The 27,298-nt window shown below is 48.6% G+C and overlaps 1 protein-coding gene across 10 annotated transcripts in view; it reads left to right on the top strand.

The window, feature by feature from the left end:
- Window positions 1-27,298, top strand: part of tox2 (TOX high mobility group box family member 2) — a 293,416-nt gene that overhangs the window by 4,076 nt on the left and 262,042 nt on the right. The window contains exon 1 of one of the 10 annotated variants that reach the window (XM_086005923.1): window positions 15,571-15,704. The exons of the other annotated variants lie outside the window; for them this stretch is intronic. The gene's annotated coding sequence lies outside the window, so the exon portion shown is untranslated. Of the gene's footprint in view, window positions 1-15,570; window positions 15,705-27,298 lie in introns of those variants that run through there. 10 annotated transcript variants of the gene reach the window in all.

The raw sequence follows: 27,298 nt of genomic DNA, 5'->3' as shown, positions 1-27,298 counted from the left end.
ATTTGTGTGTGGATATTTGTGGATATTTCTGTGTGGATATTTCTGTGTGGATATTTCTGTGTGGATATTTGTGGATATTTCTGTGTGGATATTTCTGTGTGGATATTTGTGTGTGGATGCATGTGCACAAGGAAATGCAGGCAATTTGCAGAAGCTGCAGTTTCCATACAGAGTGGAGCTTGCAGGACTTAGATGTGTAAAGTAAATGCAGCAGATATTCTTGTGCCAATAACAGCAGCTGCAATGATCTTTCTGAGGCAGATGTGTGAAGTATATTTCTACACGTGTGTCATGTGTTTCTCGAGGCAGCCCGAATCAGGGGCACTGCATGGGCTACACATCGGAAAAAGCCCTACCAGTCCCAGGTAGAGGACAACCAGGGAAAATACAGGGACATTTCTGGAAATTCAAAGGCAAGTGGGGCCTGCTAGTCTTTTGTTGTGTTGTGTTTTTGTTTAAATTGTTAGATGTTGGCCAACAGAAGTTGCTCCCTGGCAAAGACTTGCTGCTGCAATGTCAGTGCTTTGTGAGTGCTACAGTGCACACTCTGTCACTCACACAGGATCACCACTTCCTATGCCGAATACTCGTTGGTTCAATTTCAAATTTGCGAGATGTTTTCTTGTATTAATGCAAGAGGTGGGCGCAGGGGAACAGCTGAGGGCGTGACTGTGTTGCTTGAGCAATACAAACTCATTATTTTCTTATTATGGAGCATGGGAATGCGTTGGACTGATGAAAACTATTGCAACCGTGTGGGCAGCTCCAGTGCTTCAAGTGAAACAAAACCATCTTCCCACAGCCAATCGGAAAGCGAACAGACTCTTTGTCACCCGATTGGATGATTCTTGAGTGTTGCCAAACAGTCTTTTTTCCCATTTCCAATATTTTAATAACTAATAAATGAAAGTGTTCAAAGAAAATGAAAAGAAACAATTTTTTTAACTGGCCCATTGATTTTTCTCCCGGGTGTTGTTCACAGTAGTGTGTAGGAGATGAATCTTTAATTCCTGGGGCGCCCAGGGCAATCCTGGAGGATTGATAACCCCTGCACTGACCTCCACAGCCCGAGTTGCTGCAGACTGCCAGTTTCCTGGCTGCTCATGGCTCCACTTTGGGAAGGTCTACAGGCAGAAGATTAAAATCATGTTCACGCCTTTTAATAAACGATGCATATGTTTTTGTGTTGTCGCTGCTGTGGAATACGCCTCATATTTTAAACAGAACGGATTCCACAGCAATAGGAGCCCAGCACATCTTGGGACAACCAGCCCTAGAAACAGTTCTGCTGTATAAACTGACTGTTCAAAACAGACAATCAGATTATCTCAACCAGAGAGTTGTGTTTTATACTTGTGCTTGTGTGTGTGTCCGTGTGTGTGTCTGTATGCTCGTGTGTATCCGTGTGCTTGTGCAGTTGTGTGTATGTGCGTGCGTGTATGTGTGCGCGGTTGTGTGTGTTTATGTGTGTATGTGTGTGTGTGTATATGCGAATGTGGTTGTTTGTGTGTAAGGCATGTGTGTGTCTGTGTGTGCATGCGTTGTCTGTATGTGTGTGCGTGCGTGCTTGTGTCTGTGTGTATGTGCATGAGTGCTTCCATGCATTTTTTGTCTCAGAAAGTCATTGTTATTCAAGGAGGTGATGTCAACCCATGTTTATGGCTCAAAAACAAATTTGATTTTCAATAGTGAACAGCCAATGTCCGGCTTTCACAAGCCAAACAGAATTGAGGAGGTTCTCCTGAGCAGCTGGCTTTATAGGAGGGCCTGTGTAACAATGAGCAGAGAGGCTCAGAGACTGGGTAAACAGTGGCCCTAGTCTTAGCTTCACGAGGTATGCCTTCAGCAAACAGAGAAAAGCAAGAAAATATACGACGTGTTAGTCATGGACTTTGTGCACGTCAGCCAGCGCTCAGGGTGAGGAGAGTACGATTCTGAAGGGTTGATGAGTTGGACTGATTTAACAAAGTCATCTATAACTGATCTTACTGATGCAAGGAAATTAAATTAGAAATTAATAACCCAGCACTGGGAAGATACATTTGCAAAATCAAAGAGAAAATATTCACAAGAATCCAAAGAGTTTAATTGTTTTTCAGTGAAGCAGTGTCCTCCCCTCCCCCACCCCATTTATGACTTACTTTTGTGAGCTTAATGATACTGCAGTGAATGTCACGCTCAGTCACTGCAGTTGATGCACCTGTCTGTCTATTTATATTTCACTCTGTATTTCAATAGCTAGTCTCGTTTCTCAAAAGAAATTAATAACCATTTCGCTTTACAATGTGCCCTGGCCAACATTCCACCCACAGCCAATATTACCAAGATAAGGTCCAGGGCTCATTCATCTCCTCTCTGTTTTGAGGCATTGTTTATGCAGAATGGCTGCCACATTTTCCTACGTCGCAGTCACTACATTAAAAAAAAGTAACTCATTGTGTGAAGGGCTTTGAGACATTTCCAGTTTCTTTCTGAAACAGTTTGTGCCCAGTTCACAAAAGATCACAAAATGGTGAGCAGGGAATCCATTTAACTCCTCCTTCCATAAAAAAGCTGCTGCCTCTCCATCAGAACAACAGCAGCCTGCACTTCTATAGGAACAGGAGGCCATTCAGCCCCTCGAGCCCTTTGCACCATTCAGTTAGATCAGGTCTGATCTGTACCTCAACCCCATTTACCCGCCTTTGCTCCGTATCCCTCGATCCCCTGACCCAACAAAAATCTATCGCTCAGTCTTGAAAGCTCCAATTGACCCCCTGCATCCACAGCGTTTTGGGGGCGAGAGTTCCAGATTTCCAGCTCCCTTTGTGAGAAAGCGTTTCCTGATTTCACTCATGAATTGCCTGGCTCTGATTTTAAGATTATGTTCCTTTGTTCTTGAGACATTTTACTACGTTAAAGGCGCTATATAAATGCAAATTGTTGTTCTTGATTCCCCACCAGAGGAAATAGTTTCTCTCTATCTACCTTATCGAACCCGTAACATTTTCAACACCTCGATCAGATCACCTCTCAATCTCCGAAATTTACTGGAACACAAGCCCAGTCTGTGCAACCTGTCCTCGTAATTTAACCCTTTTAGCCCCGGTATTGTTCTGGGGAATCTGCGCTGCCCCCCCTCCAAGGCCAATAGATCGTTCCTGAGGTGCGGGGCCCAGAACTGAACCCAGTGACTCCAGGTGGGGTCTGACCAGAGCGCTCTACAACTGAAGCATCGCTTCCTCCCCTTTGTATTTGATGGAAAATGTGCCAAGTAGAGGAACAATGGACAGTGAGCCTGTCATAGAAGAGGTAGGTGTAAGGAGGAGAGAGGTGGAGTGGCGGAGAGGCTTAGGGAGGGAAATCCAGGGCTCAGGGTCTAGGCAGCTTAAAGCACAGCTGCCAATGGAGGGGTGAAGGAAGTCGGATGCACAAGAGGCCAGAATTGGAGGAGTGCAGAGATCCCGGATGGTTGTAGGGCTGGAGGAGGTTACAGAGATAGGGAGCGGCGAGGCCCTGGAGGGATGAGAATTTTAGAATCGGGTGTTTGGAGACCGGGAGCTAATGTAGGTCAGTGAGTACAGGGGTGATGGATGAAAGGGGCTTGGTGCAAAAAGGTCTGTTATTCAGCAGGATATTTTTTTATTCATTCACGGGATGTGGGCATCGCTGGCGAGGCCGGCATTTATTGCCCACCCCTAGTTGTCCTTGAGAAGGTGGTGGTGAGCCGCCTTCTTGAACCGCTGCAGTCCGTGTAGATGGCATAACAGAAATTAGGCACAAGAAAAAGAACATTCTGAATATTAATAACACTTGTATTATGCAATATCTTGTCAAGACAGAACATCTCAAAACATTTCATACAATGAACTCCTTTTGAAGTGCAGTCTGTTAACTAAAGAACAGAAAGATTTAGCAGTACAACATTTGAAAACACACAATCCTAGCTTGCTTTCAAAACTTCCAAATAAAATATATTATAGCATGTTTTACAGTGTGATGGATTGAAATATTTCTCATGGGGTTTATGTATCAACAATCTGCCTGTCGGTGCTGTGATGATATTAAGGACCCACTTCAAGCAGAAGGGACTCTGCTCCAGATCTCTTGTGACTGCAGAATCTGCTCCATTTACACTGCAGCGTGATTTGTACAGTGCCGGCTGCAACGCACATCCCAGAGACCTTCAGCTCCTCCATCATCATACAAAAGAGCCAGACTCTCAGCCAGTGAACTCTGTTTACCTTGAGAGAATAGCCAGTTCTGACTGAGCATTAATCAGAGCACCTCATTGCTCTGGAGTATTGAATGGCACTCCGCTATCAGCAGCAAGCAGGTTGGATAATTTCATTACTATCCCACTCATTTCACATGGCTGTCGTTTGAAAGAAAGAACTTGCATTTATATAGTACCTTTCATGTCCTCAGGACGTCCCGAAACTCTTCACAGCCAATGGATTGGTTTTAAAGTGCAGTCACTGTTGTTTTGTAAAGATAAGAGCAGCAGGTGCATCACCTCCAAGTTTCCCTCCAAGTCACACAACATCCTGACTTGGAAATATATCAGCCGTTCCTTCATCGTCGCTGGGTCAAAATCCTGGAACTCCCTCCCTAACGGCACTGTGGGAGCACCTTCACCACACGGACTGCAGCGGTTCAAGAAGGCGGCTCACCACCACCTTCTCAAGGGCAACTAGGGATGGGCAATAAAGGCCGGCCTCGCTGGTGACACCCGTGTCTCGAGAATTAATAAGAGAAACACAGCAGCCAATTTGCAAACAATAAGGCCCCACAAGCAGCAGAGATAAATGACCATTTACACTTTAACATAGTAAAACATCCCGGCGTGTCCCAGGAGCGTTATCAGGCACAATTTGACACCAAGCAACATAATAAGATATTAGGATAGGTGATAATAAGGTTGGTCAAAATGGTAGGTTTTAAGGAGCGTCTTAAAGGAGGAGAGAGAGGTGAAGTTTAGGGAGGGAATTCCAGAGCCTAAGCTGCTGAAGGCACGGCCGCCAATGGTGGAGCGATGAAAATCAGGGATGGGCAAGAGGCTAGAATTGGAGGAGTGCAGAGATCTCGGAGGGTTGTAGGGCTGGAGGAGGTTACAGAGATAGGGAGGGGGCGAGGCCATGGAGGGATTTGAAAACAAGGATGAGAATTTTAAAATTGAGGCGTTGCCGGAGTGTTACCAAGATAAATGTCTGCTGCCCCTGGCACTTGGACCAGCTGTGCCACCGCGATTCTGATTGCAGGTAGGCTGTACAAAGCTTCCCCTCAATAGCAAAGGCAGTGGCCAGGATGGCAAAGCTACGTTTGTGAATTCTGTACTAGCTGCGATCGGGATCCACCGGCAGTTTCATTTCTAAGCAACTTCACGTGCAGACGTGTGCCATTGCTGAATCCACTGTAAAAACTGGGCAGTCCTGGCAGCATGGGAAGCTGGCTTCAACACAGCAAGTGGAATCTAAATGGGAAATAAGAGGAATTTAGGATCTTAATGGAGCCGAGGCAATACATAGAAGACAGAAACAGGCCATTCGGCCCATTCAGTCCATGCTGGCCTTTACCCTCCACTGGAAGAAGTATTTCTAATCACATTTACCCTTCCTGTTCTCATATCCCATCAACCGCATTTCTTTCATCCTCCTCTCCAATCTAATCTTCAATGTTGACACAGTTTCTGCCTCAGCCACTTACCCTGGGAGTGAATCCCACAGCCTCACAACTCTCTGAGTGAAGGAATTGCTCCTGCCCTCTGTTCTAAATCTCTTACATTTAATCTTCTATCTGTGTCCCCTCGTTCTAGACCCTCAACTACTGGAGACAGTCTGCTTCTATCTACCTTGCCCCATCCTTTCAAAATGTTAAACACCGCCCCATAATCCGTGCAGTTCTCACAAAAAAAGCCCCAATTTTTCAAGTCATTCTTCGTATTTGAATTTGCTCAACCCAGACAGCACCCTAGTGAACCTCTAAAGCCTCAATATCCTTCCTGTAGCATGGGCCCAATATGACACACAGCACTGGAACTGAGGTCTTATGAAAGTGACCAAAGCACAGGACGTCCTGATACAAATCGAGACCCGTGCTGCTGTTTGTTTTTGCATTTTTCAGTTCTAATTCTGTAGAAGCTCTACAATGTGACAGCAGGATTCCTGATTACAGTGCGGTTTTCTGTGTGTGTGTGAATGTGTGAGTGTGTGTGTGTGTTTGTGTGTGTGGCTGTGTGGCTGTGTGTGTGGCTGTGTGTGTGTTTGTGTCTGTGTCTGTGTGTGTGTTTGTGTGTGTGTCTGTGTGGCTGTGTGTGTGTTTGTGTGTGTGTTTGTGTGTGTGTGTGTGTTTGTGTGTGTTTGTGTGTGTTTGTGTGTGTGTCTGTGTGTGTGTTTGTGTGTGTGTTTGTGTGTGTGTCTGTGTGTGTGTTTGTGTGTGTTTGTGTGTGTGTTTATGTGTGTTTGTGTGTGTGTTTGTGTGTGTGTCTGTGTGTGTGTCTGCGTGTGTGTGTCTGTGTGTGTGTTTGTGTGTATTTTTGTGTGCCTGTGTGTATTTGTGTGTGTGTGTGCCTGTGTGTGTGTGTGATGTATGTATGTGCGTGTGTTTGTGTGTGTGATGTGTCTGTGAGTGTCTGTGTGTGCCTGTGTGTGTGTCTGTGTGTGTCTGTGTGTGTGCCTGTATGTGTGTCTGTGAGTGACTGTGTGTGTGTGTCTGTGTGTGTATGTGTGTGTCTGTGTGTGTTTGTGAGTGTCTCTGTGTGTGTGTCTGTGAGTGTCTGTGTCTGTGTGTGTCTGTGTGTGTATGTGTGTGTCTGTGTCTGTGTGTGTATATGTGTGTCTGTGTGTGTCTGTGTATGTGTGTATCTGTGTGTGTATGTGTGTGTCTGTGTGTGTCTGTATATGTGTGTGTCTGTGTGTCTATGTGTGTGTCTGTGTGTGTATGTGTGTGTCTGTGTCCGTGTGTGTGTGTTTGTGTGCGTCTGTAAGTGTGTGTCTGTGTGTGTGTTTGTGTCTGTGTGTGTCTGTGTATGTGTGTTTGTGTGTGTCTGTGTGTGTCTGTGTCTGTCTGTGTGTGTTTGTGAGTGTCTGTGTGTGTGTGTCTGTGTGTGTATGTGTGTGTCTGTGTGTATATGTGTGTGTCTGTGTATGTGTGTATCTGTGTGTATGTGTGTCTGTGTGTCTGTATATGTGTGTGTATGTGTGTGTCTGTGTGTCTATGTATGTGTGTGTATGTGTGTGTCTGTCCGTGTGTGTGTGTGCGTCTGTAAGTGTGTGTGTGTGTCTGTGTGTGTGTTTGTGTGTGCCTGTGTGTGTGTGTCTGTGTGTGTGTGTTTGTGTGTGCCTGTGTGTGTGTGTCTGTGTCTGTGTGTGTGTGTTTGTGTGTGTCTGTGTGTGTGTGTGTCTGTGTGTGTGTGTGTGTCTGTGTGTGTCTGTGAGTGTGTGTGTGTGTGTGACTGTGTCTGTGTGTGTCTGTGAGTGTCTGTGTCTGTGTGTGTCTGTGTGTGTGTGTCTGTGTATGTGTGTGTCTGTGAGTGTCTGTGTGTGTGTGTCTGTGTGTGTCTGTGAGTGTCTGTCTGTGTGTGTCTGTGTGTGACTGTGTGTGTCTGTCTGTGTGTGTCTGTGTGTCTGTGTCTGTGTGTGACTGTGTGTGTGTGTGTGTCTGTGTCTGTCTGTGTCTGTCTGTGTGTGTCTGTGTGTGTCTGTGTGTGTCTGTGTGTGTGTCTGTGTGTGTGTGTCTGTGTCTGTGTGTGTCTGTGAGTGTCTGTGTCTGTGTGTGTCTGTGTGTGTCTGTGTCTGTGTGTGTCTGTGTGTGCCTGTGAGTGTCTGTGTCTGTGTGTGACTGTGTCTGTGTCTGTGTGTGTCTGTGTGTGTCTGTGTCTGTGTGTGTCTGTGTGTGTCTGTGTGTGTGTGTGTGTCTGTGTGTGTGTGTGTGTCTGTGTGTGTCTGTGAGTGTCTGTGTCTGTGTGTGTCTGTGAGTGTCTGTGTCTGTGTGTGTCTGTGTGTGTCTGTGTCTGCCTGTGAGTGTCTGTGTCTGTGTGTGTGTGCCTGTGTGTGTGTGTCTGTGTCTGTGTGTGTGTGTTTGTGTGTGTCTGTGTGTGTGTGTGTCTGTGTGTGTGTGTGTGTCTGTGTGTGTCTGTGAGTGTGTGTGTGTGTGTGACTGTGTCTGTGTGTGTCTGTGAGTGTCTGTGTCTGTGTGTGTCTGTGTGTGTGTGTCTGTGTATGTGTGTGTCTGTGAGTGTCTGTGTGTGTGTGTCTGTGTGTGTCTGTGAGTGTCTGTCTGTGTGTGTCTGTGTGTGACTGTGTGTCTGTCTGTGTGTGTCTGTGTGTCTGTGTCTGTGTGTGACTGTGTGTGTGTGTGTGTGTCTGTGTGTGTCTGTGTCTGTCTGTGTGTGTCTGTGTGTGTCTGTGTGTGTCTGTGTGTGTGTCTGTGTGTGTGTGTCTGTGTCTGTGTGTGTCTGTGAGTGTCTGTGTCTGTGTGTGTCTGTGTGTGTCTGTGTCTGTGTGTGTCTGTGTGTGCCTGTGAGTGTCTGTGTCTGTGTGTGACTGTGTCTGTGTCTGTGTGTGTCTGTGTGTGTCTGTGTCTGTGTGTGTCTGTGTGTGTCTGTGTGTGTGTGTGTGTGTGTGTGTGTCTGTGTGTGTCTGTGAGTGTCTGTGTCTGTGTGTGTCTGTGAGTGTCTGTGTCTGTGTGTGTCTGTGTGTGTCTGTGTGTGTCTGTGTCTGCCTGTGAGTGTCTGTGTCTGTGTGTGTGTGTCTGTCTGTGTCTGTGTCTGTGTGTGTCTGTGAGTGTCTGTGTGTGTCTGTGTGTGACTGTGAGTGTCTGTGTGTGTCTGTGTCTGTGTCTGTGTGTGTCTGTGCCACTGTGCCTGTATATAATTTCTTCCAGCTGTTTCCTCTATATCTGTACACTGAAGTCCCACCACACAAAGTAGCAATGCTCGTACCATTTGTTGAAGTTTTCAGTTTTCTTTCGGAGTAATAAGAAAAGCCAACGATAAGATAGTTTTTTTCGATGTATTTGCGGATTGTCTGTTTCTCTGGCTGATGGCTGGAGTGGGTTGAAGCTCGCTCTGGTCCACGGTGGTTTGCTGGTCTCCAGACGGGCTTTAATCTGTTATTTTATGGTAAATTCAAGTGTGCCTATCTACAGAATAACAAAAACAATACTGTTTACCCACAGAAAATGTGCCATCACCGAGTGTGCCAAGTCTCTATTTCCTGAATACTGGGCCCCGTGTTCCAGCTTTGTTCCTTCATTATATGGATATAAATCCAGTCATTTCAAGAGCGTAAACATGGATTAACATGCAGCTAAAGCACTGAGAGAGGAGAAAAATATATCTTTATTGCAGTTAATTGTATCCTGCAAGCCTGTACTTTCATTCTGCCAGGATTGTCAAAATAAGGTGTCAGCCTGGTTTAGTGTATCAGGGGCTGCTCAGGGTGCAAAGATAAGCAATGCGGATTTAAAACACCCAGATTAACCCTTTGACAACTGTTAGGCTCCATCACATCATTTATTTTAAACTGACAAATTTGATTCACAGGTTATTAATTGAGAAGGAGGCTGTGTGTGTGTGTGGGTGCGTGTGGGGAGGGGGGTGTGGGGCGGGGGGGTGTGTGGGGGACGGGGGGGGGTGGGCAGGTGGGGGGTGTGTGGGGGACGGAGGGGGGGTGGGCAGGTGGGGGGGTGTGTGTGGAGTGGGGTGGGGGGGTCGGAGGGGTGAGGGGGCAGGGGCGAGCGGGACAGGGGGGTGTGTGGGGGGTGGGTGTGTGTGGGGGACGGAGGGGGGGTGGGGGACGGGGGGGTGGGTGGGAGGGTGTGTGTGTGGCGGGGATGGGGGGGTCGGGGGTTGAGGGGGTGGTGTGTGTGTGTGGGGCGGGGGGGTGTGTGGGGGATGGAGGGGGAGTGGGGGGCGGGGGTGTGTGGGAGGGTGGGGGTGTGTATGTGGGGTGTGTGGGTGAGAGGGGGGTGTGTGTGGGGTGGGGGAGGTCGGGGGGGTGAGGGGGGCAGGGAGGAGCGGGGCGGGGGGTGTGGGGGGTGTGTGTGTGTGTGGGGGACGGGGGGGAGATGTGAGTCTGTCCCGAGGTTTACACACCCACGTGTCGTGTAGCCAGGCACCTCCTCTGTGTCATGCTGTTTTGGGATGGTATTAAGGACAGATGCTTCCCCAAGGGAGGGAGGAGGGAAAATGACGAGAGAGAAAAGCTTCCATATTCAACATATTTTGGAGGAGTGCAATGAGCGCTGGGTTAGTGAAGCAAGCAGTACAAAGGCTACTCATAGTCACCGTGATTGACCCCTGAAATGGCAGCTTCAATCAGAATGTCAGGATGAGGTTAAAAACAATCACTTATGAATAACAATTAAAATATTACACACACATATACACACACACACTCACACTTACACACACACACAATCTCACACAGGCATGCACACACTCACACCTACACACACTCACACCTACACACACTTACACACACTCATACTTACACACACACTTGCACTTACACACACATTCACACACACACACTTACACACACTCACACACACACTCACACACTTACACACACACACACTCACAGTTACACACACATACATAGAAGGCTGGTTAACAAAATTGAGGCTCATGGAATAGGTGGGTCAGTGGCAGTTTGGATAAGGAATTGGCTTAAGGACAGAAAACAGCGAGTTGTGGTAAATGGCTGTTTTTCAGACTGGAGGATGGTAGACAGTGGTGTTCCCCAAGGGTCAGTGCTGGGGCCACTGTTTTTTTTTGATATATATATAAATGACCTGGATATTGGAATACAATTTCAAAATTTGCAGATGACACCAGCTTGGGGGTGTGGCAAACAATGATGATGATACCAATCGACTGCAACAGGACATAGAAAGACTAGCAGAATGGGCAGACAAGTGGCAGATGGAATTTAATACAGAGAAGTATGAGGTGATGCATTTTGGCAGAAGGAACAGGGAGAGGCAATATACACTTAATGGCACAGTTTTAAAGAGTGTGCAGGGACAGAGGGACCTGGGAGTTAATGTGCATAGGTCCCTGAAGGTGGCAGGACATATTGAGAGAGTGGTTAACAAAGCATATGGGATCCTGGGCTTCATAAATAGAGGTATTGAGTACAGAAGTAGAGAACTTACACTGAACCTTTATAAAGCGCTGGTTAGGCCACAACTGGAGTATTGCGTCCAGTTCTGGTCACCACACTTTAGGAAGGATGTGAAGGCCCTTGAGAGGGTGCAGAGGAGATTTACCAGAATGGTTCCGGGGATGGGGGATCTTAGCTACAAGGTCAGGTTGGAGAAGCTGGATTTGTTTTCATTAGAGCAAAGGAGGTTGAGGGGTGATTTGATAGAGGTGTACAAGATTATGACGGGTTTGGATAGACTACATGGGGGAAGGCCGTTCCCACTAGTTGATGGTACAAGGACTAGGGGACACAGATTTAAGGTTTTGGGCAAGAGATACAGGGGGGATGTGAGGAAAAACTTTTTTACACAGCGAGTGGTGAGGACTTGGAACTCGCTGCCGACGGAAGTGGTGGAAGCGGAGACACTCAATGTTTTCAAGGGGAGACTGGATAGGCACTTGAGGGAAATAAACTTGCAGGGCTACGGGGATAGAGCGGGGGAATGGGACTGACTGGATTGCTCTACAGAGAGCCGGCACGGACTCGATGGGCTGAACGGCCTCCTTCTGTGCCGTTATGACTCTATAGGGGAAAAATGGAGTCACACCCTCTTTGTGGCGCTAACTTCGCCGGGGCGCTACTTTTAGCACCCCGAAAAAATTAGCTCACCCGCAGCCAAAATTCATCGGTCGCGCCCTAAGAGGGAAGCAGGGTGATACTGGAAGTGCCCCGCCTCCCTCTTGGGGCGCTGTGAGTGAATACCGCGGCGCTGTGGCACATCGTGCTGCGGTACTGCAGGCCTTCCTTCCCTTCTTAAAGGGGAGGGGCCTGGCGCAGCGCGACCCGGGGCCCAGCTGGGCCACCAGGGGTCGGAGTGCCGGCAAAAGAGCCCGGCGCTCAAGAGAAGTGCCGGGCTCACGGAGCGCAGCCGGCACTCCACGGGGGGGGGCGGATCAGGAGGCCGGGGACGGCAACGGGGGCAGGTGCTGGCAGGCGGCCAGCAACAAAAATGGCCACCCGCCACCTTCCCTTTAATTTGCGCCGCCCCGGCCGCAGGTAGGCCTCCCTGACCCCGTCGGACATAGCGTCCGGTGGTAAATCAGGGGGCGCTACCGAAGATCGTGGCTGGGGCGCAAGCGGGGCACTGTGCATGGCTATAACGTCATCGCCAGCGGCGCAGTGCCGCTGGGCGCTAACGGTTACCGCCGCCGCTAACCTCCCGCTGAATTTCGCGAGAGGCGTTGGCAGTGCCACGCCCGGGCACTAGTTGCTTTGCGCCCCGTTAACCCTAACCCTAACCCTCTTAGGGCGCTAATGGGAGGCACAATGCAACCAAATTTTTAGGCCTATGACTGTACTTACATTTACACATTCACACACACATTCACACTTACACACACACAGACACACATGCTCACACTTATACACACACACACACACACACACACTTACACACACACAGACACACATACTCACACAGGCACAGACACACACTCATACTTACACACACAAACTGACAGACACCCACACACACACTCACACAGGCACAGATACACACACTCACACTCACACTTACACACACAAACAGACACGCTCACACACACGCACTCACACACACACGCACTCACACAGGCACAGACACACTCACTTACACACTCACAGACACAAACAGACACACTCACACACACTCACACAGGCACAGACACACTCACTTACACTTACGCACTCACAGACACAAACAGACACACTCACACACACACACTCACACAGGCACAGACACACTCACTTACACTTACACACTCACAGACACAAACAGACACCCACACACACTCACACAGGCACAGACACACTCACTTACACTTACGCACTCACAGACACAAACAGACACACTCACACACACACACACTCACACAGGCACAGACACACTCACTTACACTTACGCACTCAGACACAAACAGACACACTCACACACACACGCACTCACACAGGCACAGACACACTCACTTACACTTACGCACTCAGACACAAACAGACACACTCACAGACACACGCACTCACACAGGCACAGACACACTCACTTACACACACGCACTCACACACACACGCACTCACACAGGCACAGACACACTCACTTACACACACGCACTCACACACACACACACTCACGCAGGCACAGACACACTCACTTACACTTACGCACTCACAGACACATGGCTCCCTCAGTCGCTCAGTATAACTGAGCCAATACAGAGCAGGAAGGTGCCAGATTGACTCGTGCTCTATGCTGAGTTTAGTGATCTAAGCCAGGACAGTATTAGGGATCTAGAGGTGGCCCAGTGCCCCCAGACCAGTGGCGAAGGGAAATTAAGCGAGATTTCAGCTTTCCATTGTTAGCCTGGTGACTGCTTGTGGAAATGGCGTTGGGTCAGGACGTGATTAAGCTCGACTGTGATGCCTCCTATTGTCAAATTGCCTGCTGTCACTGTCTAGGCTCACACGTGAGGAACTGACCACTTGGATGAGGTGCTGGAGTCAGCCAGTGCTGTGGACTGATATCCCAGCACGCTGTCAGGGGAGAAAGGGAGAAAATCAAAGGGAAACATGAAGGATAAAAATATTCCAATGCACACAGACTTTTAGTTTTGAGATGAATACTCAGGAGTAAGAGATGAGCGGAAACTCATCCTGGAGGATATTCTTCTCAACTGTTTAGAATCGCTTATTATCGAACTTTCACAACACACAGACTGCTTTATTATAACGGACACGGTGTTATCCTATATGTCAGCTCCCTCACTGTAGAACACGGTTTGCAGTCTAGGACCAGCCTGGTTCTGTATTTTGAACATGTGTGATAATGTGAATCACTTGTAAATGCACCGTCACACCACTTGGGCAGGGCTTCATTGTATAAAAATGAACCAACTTTTCCAGCTCTGCCCTTTACTCCTACAAAAATCTCCCTTTAATATCACACGCCCAATCTGTCATCAAATCAATTCAACTTTGCAAAGAAACACTTGATTTAGTATCAGAATAGTTGACGTTTTAAGAGGGTAGCAATGAAAACTTAACTTGCATAAGGATTAAAAATATACTGGAACGTGACAAGGCTGCAAGAGACTCACCAGGTTTCATTCTCGACTTTTTGACTGCAGCAGATTTTAAGTCTCTCAGATACCACAGGGACTCCTGCATGTGCAGGTAAACCCTCACAACAGCTCCGCACAGCCCCCAAGCACTGATCCAGGGCAGCCCTCTCGGCAGATGTTAGCAATCCAGCCGAGGGGGGCAATGGCATGGTTTGGCTTTTTAAGGATAAATTCAATGGAAATATAAACTGTGCTGTGATAGACAGTGTTAGTTAGCAGTGCACCAGTTACAGTGTCTCCAGACTATTGCAGGCAGTGTTTCGATTTTAACAATATCCAGAAAAAGCTACACAGGAGGCTCCCCGGATGTTCCTGCCCCGGGTGGAGATTAGACATAGAGCACGGGGAGAGACCACGCTCTCCGCTGAATGAGCTTAGCTCAGCAAGGGTGGGAGCAGAAGGATTTCCATTGCTCCTCAGCTCCCGTGACCGAGGGAGGAGAAGGATGTCAGTGTGACCACGCCCACCACCCCCCCCCCCCCGCCCCTGCTGGAACGTGCAGACAACCCGCACCCCAAGGTCGAACAGCCCGCCAGCACTCACTGTCCAGCCTCGCCAAAGAAGCACGAACACAGAGCAAAAGCTTGTGGAGCAAAGCCCAGGATGAAACCGGGCAGGAGGGGAGGAAATTGAAAGCTGAAAATACTACCCGGGAATATTTTGGCAAACAAGTGGTGGGGATCTGGGAGTGTTGAAATTTGACCCTCAATAAGGGTGAATGGGATGTGTCCCTGATTCATCACCTTTCACCATCACACTTGTTTGATTGTCTTCAGTGATTAGGAAGTGGCCTGTTCTTATCAGTGTTACAGTTCAGTGAAAAGGAGCTTTAAAGACCGAACATCACATTGGGAGCTGCAGTTGTTGTCTTTGTATCTTCGCTCTCTTCCCTTGTGGAACAGCGCGAAGCAGTGGGAGGATTTGCGGGCTGATTAACAGTCTGACGGGCTGCGACGTGGACGCTCCTCCCATGGCCGTCATCATCTTTATCCCACCCGATAGGGAGTGTTATTCCTGTACAGCGGAGGGCTTTATGGATTCCCACAACTCATACGATATGGGGGTGGAGAGGGGGGCCACCCACCGGACGTGAGGATCCTGCTGGATGTTAACCCGGAATTCCAATCCGGAGCGCCGGTCTCCACTCACTGGTCAGTGGAGTGTCTGACAGCAGGGTTTGAACCCTGCACTTTCTGACCCAGCGGCGGGATTGCTGCCTCTGAGACAAGGCTCGCTCCAGGCCGACACTGATTTGTCACTTTAACATTTAATCTGCTTTAATGTCACAAAATGGTTTAAGGGGAAAAACTGTGAGAAGCACCTTGAGGGTTAATAAGTAATTTCTTACCTTTCACCCTGTGATGATGCCGTGGAATTGCCTTTAGAGTAAATGTGACCGACCTATCAGCAGACAAAGGATGTGGTGAGTTATTTCAGGGAAAGTACAAAGTAATTACTTTTTTATAATTAATCAGCTCCTCCAAGAAAGAGATAATTCCATGGAACTGTACATGATCAGTCAGAAAGTAACAGAAATGTAATAGGTTCGTCCCAACGGGCAAAGGAGGAGTAGGAAGAGGAATGGAATCAGGATCGTGGCAGGGGAAGGGTGTTCAACGGACACCACAGGTTCAAAGAATCATTTTCTATTGAATAGTCACATGACTGATGAACGCTCTGCCTGTTGTAGTTATCCCATAGAATCGGTCACATCAGGTACATGGCTTCCTGTGGTAAACGTGTAATGGATGGTGGAATACCAGTCGACTGGACATGACCCTGCAGTTTTAGCGTACAAATACTCAATTCATTCATGTGAACTTCCATTACCCATTATTTTAAAGGAACAAAGACCTTAATGTTTCTCGGTTACCCCTTGTTGCATGAAGCTTTAAAACTGATGGCTTTGGTCAGCCCGGGGAGTAGCTGTTTTGCGTGATAACATTTTCACAGTTTGCTTTAGTAATGCTGTGAACTTGGTTTGCACTGCGCACGCCACCATCCCTGTCCGTTCCGTCACTAGAGCTTTGTGATGATCAGAGGGACAGCTGTACAAAATGTCTGCTCCCAGGGATGAGAGACATTGATAAGTAGGTCTGGTTGTAACATTTGCAGGCAATTTTGTAGAATAGGTTTCCCTATGAGAGAGCCCGAGGAGGTGATCGGGAGGGCAGCTCATCAGCTGCCTGCACTGGTGTTGCTGAACCAGAAGGCGTGTTCCTGCTTCTTCCGGCTCCACAAAAAAGCGCATTTCAGGAAATTTTGTGGCCAATTTTTGAGCGTCTTCCAGCGCTCCCTTTAAGGACCGCTGCTTAGGCCGCTCAAGACCCGGATATGCCAGTCAGAGCTCTCGCATCGCAAACTCTGACTGGTCTAAATGGATTTGGGCATCTGGGTCGGAGGTGGGCGCAGGAGCCTAATTTCACGACTGAAGTAAGGCCTGCACTTATAACTATTGGAGAGGAAGGCAGTTCCTTCCATTGAGTAAGGGGCCAATTTGGAATTGTCCAAAATGGCAGTCTGCTGTCAAGCAGAGGTCATGTGGACAGCAGACTGCCATTTCGGACAATTCCATACAGGGAAAGAGGGCAAATAGCAAGTAAATCAGAGAGAGTGTCAGCTTCCTAGTCGCAGGTTTCAGAGGCCTGATTGGTTGGTGCTGATTGGCGAACAGCTCTCGGAGCTTGGCCAACCGAACTGCCTTCCCCTCCAATAGGTATTCCTGATGAAAGCATTATTACTGGTCCACTGTAAGAGTTTTATCGCACCAATATTTAACTTGTCAACAATATAAACCGACTCTTGTTTGGTTTTCTCTTCATGGCTCAGTAGAGAGGAACGCTGCATGCTGGGTACCAAGCTATACAGAACAAGAAAGCCCCAAAGTTTCATCCTTGGTTTGTGCTGAGAGAGCAGATCTCAGCCAGGCGGTGTTAGGGGGGAGGGGCTACAGTTGGACTCAGCACCACTGGGCTAGGGAGGGAGAGGGGAGTCACCCTGAGATCCCACTCTGGTTGCCACCCAGTGACTCTTGCTGTAAAGTGGAGGTGGGTGGTGTTCGGGGTGTGAACCTTACATGTGAACAGGATCAGGCGCAACTGCGAGACCCCTACCCCCCACATTGTCTAGGCTCAGATACAGAACAGCCACAGGCCAGGTGCTGGAGGGCAGCTGACGGTCGTGGAGCCACACTCTACTGAACAGTCAACGACTGCTCAAAGATTCTTTACGCCATCCAGTAGTATCTGCCCAAGTGTTGGGGTTGTACAGTATTGCGGATCACAGATTTAGAAGTAATACGCGGATATAGCTTAAGTTGATTGCGCCGGGGGTTTGACTCCAGGGGGATCTGCACAGGAAGGTGCTAGAAGAGAAATGCAAGTTAAAGATAACAATGGAGCTTATGTTAGCCAAATTGTTATTTATTAATGTCAGGGCTGACATAAACAGATGACGTCACGCTGATTGTAGGAATACAATGGAGTTTTTTAGGTCTGTCAAAATGTTCCAGATTTCCACTCTCCTTTATAAAGTGATTCCCTCCACCGACTGCACAGAAATACGTAGAAATAACAACATGGCATTCGGCCCAACCAACCCGTGCTGGAGCTTACCCTCCACTCGAGAGCCCTAATCACGTTTACCCACCGTCTTCCCATATCCCATCAGCATGTTTTCCTTCATCTTTCATCCACCGGTCCAATCTAATCCAATTAGTGGAATTACGGTTATGGGCATTAGCAAAGGTGGCATCTTAAAGGGGCAGTGCCCATATTATTCGGGAATTTGGTGTCGAGCTTGGTTGGCGCTGGCATATATATGGATGTTGCCCGTGAACATGCTTGGGTTCAGGAGTCATTCCGCTCCCTTGTCCAGAATTACATGTGAAGGAAGTATGTACAGGTGCATATCTGTAGATCTGTGGTTTGTTGGTGTGTTATGAAATGATATTGGAGACAACCAGGTGCATGTCATACACATTCAAGTCTGACAATTGAGGAGTTATAGATGTAGGCTAAGCTTTATATTTATAGATTTCCCTGTAACATTGACTATAATATATTATTTCTGTTATTGTACACTGATAAAAAAAATATACTGCAATCTTTTGGTAGCTATCACTATCAGGGGGTTCTCTGGGTATGTGTCAGTATTTACAGGGGGTCGCCGGGAGTGTGTCAGTATTTACAGGGGGTCCCTGGGAGTGTGTCAGTATTTACAGGGGGTCCCTAGGAGTGTGTCAGTATTTACAGGGGTTCCCCGGGTGTGTGTCAGTATTTACAGGGGGTCCCCGGGAGTGTGTCAGTATTTACAGGGGGTCCCTGGGAGTGTGTCAGTATTTACAGGGGGTCCCCGGGAGTGTGTCAGTATTTACAGGGGGTCCCCGGGAGTGGGTCAGTATTTACAGGGGGTCCCCGGGAGTGTGTCAGTATTTACAGGGGTTCCCCGGGTGTGTGTCAGTATTTACAGGGGGTCCCCGGGAGTGTGTCAGTATTTACAGGGGTTCCCCGGGAGTGTGTCAGTATTTACAGGGGGTCCCCGGGAGTGTGTCAGTATTTACAGGGGGTCCCCGGGAGTGTGTCAGTATTTACAGGGGGTCCCTGGGAGTGTGTCAGTATTTACAGGGGGTCCCCGGGAGTGTGTCAGTATTTACAGGGGTTCCCCGGGTGTGTGTCAGTATTTACAGGGGGTCCCCGGGAGTGTGTCAGTATTTACAGGGGGTCCCTGGGAGTGTGTCAGTATTTACAGGGGGTCCCCGGGAGTGGGTCAGTATTTACAGGGGGTCCCCGGGAGTGTGTCAGTATTTACAGGGGTTCCCCGGGTGTGTGTCAGTATTTACAGGGGGTCCCCGGGAGTGTGTCAGTATTTACAGGGGGTCCCCGGGAGTGTGTCAGTATTTACAGGGGGTCCCCGGGAGTGTGTCAGTATTTACAGGGGGTCCCCGGGAGTGTGTCAGTATTTACAGGGGGTCCCCGGGAGTGTGTCAGTATTTACAGGGGGTCCCCGGGAGTGTGTCAGTATTTACAGGGGGTCCCCGGGAGTGGGTCAGTATTTACAGGGGGTCCCCGGGAGTGTGTCAGTATTTACAGGGGTTCCCCGGGTGTGTGTCAGTATTTACAGGGGGTCCCCGGGAGTGTGTCAGTATTTACAGGGGGTCCCTGGGAGTGTGTCAGTATTTACAGGGGGTCCCCGGGAGTGTGTCAGTATTTACAGGGGGTCCCCGGGAGTGTGTCAGTATTTACAGGGGGTCCCCGGGAGTGTGTCAGTATTTACAGGGGGTCCCTGGGAGTGTGTCAGTATTTACAGGGGGTCCCCGGGAGTGTGTCAGTATTTACAGGGGGTCCCCGGGAGTGTGTCAGTATTTACAGGGGGTCCCCGGGAGTGTGTCAGTATTTACAGGGGGTCCCCGGGGGTGTGTCAGTGTTTACACGGGGTCCCCGGGAGTGTGTCAGTATTTACAGGGGTTCCCCGGGAGTGTGTCAGTATTTACAGGGGGTCCCCGGGAGTGTGTCAGTATTTACAGGGGGTCCCCGGGAGTGTGTCAGTATTTACAGTGGGTCCCCGGGAGTGTGTCAGTATTTACAGGATGTCCCCGGGAGTGTGTCAGTATTTACAGGGGGTCCCCGGGAGTGTGTCAGTATTTACAGGATGTCCCTGGGAATGTGTCGGTATTTACAGGGGGTCCCGGGGAGTGTGTCGGTATTTACAGGGGGTCCCCGGGAGTGTGTCGGTATTTATAGGGGGTCCCCGGGAGTGTGTCAGTATTTACAGGGGGTCCCCGGGAGTGTGTCAGTGTTTACAGGGGGGGTCCCCCGGGAGTGTGTCAGTATTTACAGGGGGTCCCCGGGAGTGTGTCAGTGTTTACAGGGGGGTCCCCCGGGAGTGTATCAGTATTTACAGGGGGTCCCCGGGAGTGTGTCAGTATTTACAGGGGGTCCCCGGGAGTGTGGCGGTATTTACAGGGGGTCCCCGGGAGTGTGTCAGTGTTTACAGGGGGTCCCCGGGAGTGTGCCAGTGTTTACAGGGGGTCCCCGGGAGTGGGTCAGTGTTTACAGGGGGTCCCCGGGAGTGTGTCAGTATTTACAGGGGGTCCCCGGGAGTGTGTCAGTGTTTACAGGGGGGTCCCCCGGGAGTGTGTCGGTATTTACAGGGAGTCCCCGGGAGTGTGTCAGTATTTATAGGGGGTCCCCGGGGAGTGTGTCAGTATTTACAGTGGGTCCCCGGGAGTGTGTCAGTGTTTACAGGGGGGTCCCCCGGGAGTGTGTCGGTATTTATAGGGGGTCCCCGGGAGTGTGTCAGTATTTACAGGGGGTCCCCGGGGAGTGTGTCAGTATTTACAGTGGGTCCCCGGGAGTGTGTCAGTGTTTACAGGGGGTCCCGGGAGCGGGTCGGTGTTTACAGGGGGTCCCCGGGAGTGTGTCAGTATTTACAGGGGGTCCCCGGGAGTGTGTCAGTGTTTACAGGGGGTCCCCGGGGAGTGTGTCAGTATTTACAGGGGGTCCCCGGGAGTGTGTCAGTGTTTACAGGGGGTCCCCGGGGAGTGTGTCAGTATTTACAGGGGGTCCCCGGGAGTGTGTCAGTGTTTACAGGGGGTCACCGGGGAGTGTGTCAGTATTTACAGGGGGTCCCCGGGAGTGTGTCAGTGTTTACAGGGGGTCCCCGGGGAGTGTGTCAGTATTTACAGGGGGTCCCCGGGAGTGTGTCAGTGTTTACAGGGGGTCCCCGGGAGTGTGTCGGTATTTACAGGGAGTCCCCGGGAGTGTGTCAGTATTTACAGGGGGTCACTGGGAGTGTGTCAGTATTTACAGGGGGTCACTGGGAAATGTGAAAATTATTAAACTGGTGGGTCAGCTGCACAGGATCTCTATTTTTATCGTGTCCCTCTGCAGAAAATCACAATTCTTGTTCATCTTCAGTATCTGTCTCATGCCCTTCCCGCTCCCAGATTTTTTCTGCCATAATTTAATTTGAAGCAACTTGCTCCACTCAGACCCTTGTGTATCAGGTAGCTTGCTCTACTCCTCCCTGTTCTGCTGTTAATGGCTGAACAAATTATTTTAATCCTTCTCTTCACGCACAAACCTTTTTACTCCACAGACTTAGTTAATGTTTTGACATAAAAATCCCTTGTCCTCTGGCTGCCATGTATATAATTATATTAATTATGAATTACTTGCTCACTGGGCGATAAAATGGCAAATAGTCAACAAAACATTAGCAGGGATTTTTATAAATGTCACTTCTCGGCCTGTGGTGTTGCTATTAGTGAAAGCAGATAACACACTTTTAGTGAAATGTCACTTTGGCAAGAAGAATAAGGGAAATTAAATTACTGCTTCATTTATTGGCTGCTGAGAGATTGTTTATCTGAGTCTTCCTCGAGCTAACACAGGCCATTATTGCTTGTGGTGGCTGCTGCTGTGGGTGTGTTAATGATACACCATATTCGAGATATTATGTACTGCAGAGGTCATTCTCTGGGTCACTTTACAAGCATTAAACAGACTAATTTGCTTGCACATCACATAGAAACCTGTTCCGGGGAGTGATTGGACAATCTGCCGTAAAGCTGTTTCTTACTTTTCTTTTTTCCTTCCTTCCCTCTCCGCCTGAAGGTGGTGACCTTTGACGGGCTGTAATATAGATTGTACAGCACAGAAACAGGCCATTCGGCCCAACTGCTCCGTGCCGGTGTTTCTGCTCCACACGAGCCTCTGCCCACCCTCTCCACCTCACCCTATCAACATATCCCTCTAGTCCTTTCTGCCTCATGTGTTTATCCAGCTTCCTCTTCAAAATTGATCATTTTGAACACCTCTATCAAATCTTCTCTTAACCTTCTCTGTTGTAAGGAGAACAACCCCAGCTTCTCCAGTCTCTCCACATAACTGAAGTCCCTCATCCCCGATACCATTCTAGCAAATCTCCTCCGCACCCTCTCCAAGGCCTTGACATCCTTCCTATAGTGCGGTGCCCAGAGTTAGTCACACGACTCCAGTGATTTATAAAGGTTTAGCTGTAAGTCTGCATTCTCTGCAGCCCGCTCACACCTAACCCACATTGTGTTCCCTGAGTGAGAGCTAGACGGTGAGGGATCGGTCGTAACCACGGGCGGGACCGATGCATGGGGTGGCCTGCAGTGGGCGGTGCACCTGGAAGTCGGGAATGGAAGCAAGGCCCTGTCGATTTTAACCTCTGACCCCCCCTGTGACCTCCCATCAAACAAATGGCGACACTTTCACAACATGTCTAACAAAGTGCATTTGACGTTCAGTGTGCAAGACATGAAAGCCTGGCCCATGCACAGGGCACTGAAGACATGCAATTGCCACATGTGTTATACTCATGTCATACACACGTTATACACGTGTTATACTCACATACAAGGCAATGCTTTGATAACATCAGCACTGAAATTATTCTATGGGACATAAATGTACGATAACTTAATACGATCATCTGAAACTCCTTTCTTGGCTATTAAAATAAATAGGAACAGGAGGAGGCCATTCAGCCCCTCAAGCCTGTTCCGTCATTCAATTAGATCAGGGTTGATCTGTGTCTTATCGCCCGTGTTGGTTCAGTAACCCTTAATACCCTTGCCTAACAAAAATCTATCAATCTCAGTTTTTTGGGGGAGAGAGTTGCAGATTTCCACTACCTTTTGTGTGAAGAAGTGTTTCCTGACATCACCCCTGAACGGCCCTGAAATAAGTCACCAACTCCGCTAAAATAGCACAGGAGTTTGAGACAAACACGTGGAGCGTTCATACACTCGCATCCCACCTATTTAAGATGTTAATAAAGTATGGGAGATGGTTTAGTTGGTAAATCGTGTGTGTAGTGGACCGTACTGAACAGGAACATTGCGGGTTCCACCGTGAGCCTGTGCTGAATTAGCTTATCTCAGCCGAGTAATTTATGCAAGGTTCGGTCTTTTGTACAAAGAGACTAGAGGGTGCTTTGTTCCAAAGTATAAAGGGTTTATTAAGTAGCTACAATAGAAGAAGTAAAGATCATGAATCCGTGCAAGGATATAATCTCTCACCAGGTTACTCAACCCAGCAGGACCTTCCCCTGGACTATTACACAGGTCTCTTATGATCCAAAAACTCATAATCCCAACTTTGCCCGTAAACAAGTACAACAATCTAAACACATACACATATACTTTGTACAATACTGCACCTCCTGCCCCGTGTTGCAAGCACCAAGTTCTGCTGCATTGCCGTAAGATAAGTAAAGCAATACCACAGCTTCAGGAGCCTTCAAGGCTGGTCTTGAACTCCAGCACCTCCAGCGGCAGCAGCAAAGATAAATGCCGCTGCCCTTGCCATTTTTCTGTCTGCAAGCGAGCGATTTCCACATTGCTGGTCTCCATGGGCCTTCCCCGGTCAGCACAGCAGATCACGTGGCTAGAAAATAAAGTGGCGAATTGCTGACAGCTCAGTATGTAAAGGCACCACCCGATGTGGTTCTGATCCATACAGACAGGAAGGTCCTAGGTTTGATTCCTGGTCTGTGCAGAGTTCGCTGACCTCAGTCGGGACTGTGACCGCGTGCTACAATTAGCCTCAGAACCTCTAGGCTGGGGAAGAGAGAAGCCAACCATGGTTCTCCCTTCTGGTGACAATCCGTTGACTCCTGCCAGGAGATGGGAACGTGAAGATGTCGCCTGAGGGCAGGGATCAGGTTCAGCTGTGACAATTGAATCGCCTCCGACACTCAACTGAAGAACGGTTACACGGGCAAGGTACCAGAGGGCAGTTGGTGCCCGTGTAACTGTGCTCCAGCAAGGCAGCAATGACTTCAGGACCGCAGAGAATAACAATTCAAAATAAGAAAAAAGTTGTGAGTCGTGCCTTTCCTAATACTGAACGTGTGCGAATGGCTAAATGTAGTCTATTCTCGGTGCTGTGAAATCTGAGAGACGGTGTAAATGGAGTAGAATCCACAGGCAAGAAGCAGCAGGGTGTGATAGAACCACTTGTACTTGAGCTGCTTCTGTTATAGGAAGAGAATCATAGACATCACAGTGTATTACAACAAGCTTAAAAACTGGGTACGACAGACTCGTAGCAGGGCTAATAATTCAGAGAATATGAGTTCTCAATCCAACTATGAGAGTTTGAGAATTTGAATTCAGTAATAAAAATCCAGTCTCAGTAAAAGAGACCATGAAGCTGTCAAATTGTCATAAAAACTCAACTGGTTCACTAATGCCCCTTAGGGAAGGAAACCTTACCCGGTCTGGGCATATATGTGACTCCAGTCCCACACCAACGTGGTTGACTCTCAGCTGCCCTCAAACAAGCACCTCAGTTGTATCAAACGGCTAGTGGTCCAAGAAGGCAGCCCACCATCACCTTCTCAGGGCAACTGGGGATGGGCAATAAATGCCAACCTCGCCAGCGACGCCAACATCCCAGAGAAAAACTCCAAATCAGCTGCTGTCAATGGGAAAGGAATTGCACAATTGAACATTGTCGAAAAGGATTCAGCTTCTGAGGCGTTAATGTGAAATTCAAAGAGTGTTGTTCAGCTCTGCCGATCATTGAAACTCACTGTCATTATATCTCCCTCAGCAGCTGTTTGTGAGGCGCTCTATACTGTGGCGCTGTTTGTGAGGCGCTCTATACTGTGGGGCTGTTTGTCAGGTGCTCTATACTGTGGGGCTGTTGGTGAGGTGCTCTATACTGTGGAGCTGTTTGTGAGGTGCTGTATATTAGTCATAGAGTCATAGAGTCATAGAGTTTTACAGCACAGAAAGAGGCCCTTCGGCCCATCGTGTCTGCGCCGCCCATCCATCCCTGTCCAGTCTAATCCCATTTTCCAGCATTTGGTCCATAGCCTTGTATGCAATGGCATTTCAAGTGCTCATCCAAATGCTTCTTGAATGTTGTGAGGGTTCCTGCCTCCACCACCCTTTCAGGCATTGAGTTCCACATTCCAACCACCCTCTGGGTGAAAAAGTTCCTCCTCAAATCCCCTCTAAATCTCCTGCCCCTTACCCTGAATCTATGCCCCCTTGTTATTGACCCCCCCACTAAGGGGAAAAGTTCCTCTTTATCTACCCTATCTATGCCCCTCATTATTTTGTACACCTCAATCAGGTCCCCCCTCAGCCTTCTCTGCTCCAAGGAAAACAACTCCAGCCTGTCCAGCCTCTCTTCATAGCTGAGGCGCTCCATCCCAGGTAACATCCTGGTGAATCTTCTCTGCACCCTCTCCAAAGCAATCACATCCTTCCTATAGTGAGGCGACCAGAACTGCACACAGTACTCCAGCTGTGGCCTCACCAGCGTTTTGTACAGCTCCATCATAACCTCCCTGCTCTTATATTCTATGCCTCGGCTAATGAAGGCAAGTATCCCATATGCCTTTTTAACCACCTTATCTACCTGCTCCGCTGCCTTCAGGGATCTATGTACATGTACACCAAGGTCCCTCTGACCCTCTGTACTCCCTAGGGTCCTACCACTCATTGTGTATTCCCTTGCCTTATTTGTCCATCCAAAATGCATCACCTCGCACTTTTCAGGGTTAAATTCCATTTGCCACTTTTCCGCCCATCTGACCAACCCGTTTATATCGTCCTGTAGCCGGAGGCTTTCCTCCTCGCAATTTACCACCCCACCAATTTTCGTGTCATCTGCGAACTTACTGATCATATCTTTTACATTTTCATCCAAATCATTTATGTAGATCACAAACAATAAGGGACCCAGCACCGATCCCTGAGGTACCCCACTGGACACAGGCTTCCAGTCACAAAAGCAACCTTCGACCATCACCCTCTGCCTCCTGCCACTCAGCCAGTTTAGGATCCAACGCGCCAAGGCACCCTGGATCCCATGGGCTCTTACCTTCTTGACCAGTCTCCTATGCGGGACTTTGTCAAAAGCTTTACTGAAGTCCATGTACACCACATCCACAGCATTTCCCTCATCCACCCCACTAGTCACCCCCTCGAAAAATTCGATCAGATTTGTTAGACATGATTTACCCTTGACAAAGCCATGCTGACTATCCCCGATTAATCCTTGCCTCTCCAAGTGGAGATTAATTTTGTCCCTCAGAATTTTTTCCAATAATTTCCCCACCACAGATGTTAGACTCACTGGCCTGTAATTCCCTGGTTTATCCCTGCTACCCTTCTTGAATAATGGTACTACGTTAGCTGTTCTCCAGTCCTCTGGTACATCCCCTGTGGCCAGAGAGGTTCTGAAAATTAGTGTCAGAGCCCCTGCAATCTCCTCCCTTGCCTCCCACAGCAGCCTGGGATACATCTCGTCCGGGCCTGGGGATTTATCCACTTTTTGGCCCGCTAAAACCGCTAGCACCTCCTCCCTCTCGATGCTAATATGTTCAAGTATGTCACAGTCCCCTTGCCCGATTTCTATGTCTGCATCGTCTTTCTCCATAGTGAACACAGATGCAAAAAATTCATTTAAAACCCCGCCTACATCCTCTGGCTCTACACACAGATTGCCACTTTGGTCCCTAATGGGCCCTACCCTTTCCCTGGTTATCCTCTTGCCCTTAATATACTTATAAAACATCTTAGGATTTTCCTTTATTTTGCTCGCCAGTGTTATTTCATGGCCCCTCCTCGCCCTCCTAATTTCTTTTTTAAGTATGCCCCTGCACTTTTTATACTCCTCTAGGACTTCTTCTGTCTTTAGTCTTTTGTAACTGCCAAAAGCCCCCCTCTTATTTCTAATGCATTTTTGTATATCCCTTGTCATCCAAGGTTCCCTTTGCTTGTTGGTCCCACCCTTGACCTTTACAGGAACATGTTGGCGTTGTACTCTCTCTGTTTCCCTTCTGAAAGTCTCCCACTGTTTTGATGTGGATTTTCCTATAAGCAGCTGCTCCCAGTCCACTTTGGCCAGATCCTGCCTTATCATATTAAAATCGGCCTTCCCCCAATTTAGAACCCTTATTTCCGGGCCGTCTTTGTCTTTTTCCATGACCACCTTAAATCTCACCGAATTGTGGTCACTGTCGCCAAAA

This window comes from Somniosus microcephalus, chromosome 13, assembly GCF_052327205.1.
Source record: "Somniosus microcephalus isolate GS21.2 chromosome 13, FLI_Smic_1.0, whole genome shotgun sequence".
NCBI classification, from domain to species: domain Eukaryota; kingdom Metazoa; phylum Chordata; class Chondrichthyes; order Squaliformes; family Somniosidae; genus Somniosus; species Somniosus microcephalus.
Note: the sequence above shows the minus strand (reverse complement) of the source record. Positions and strands in the feature narration are given on the sequence as shown.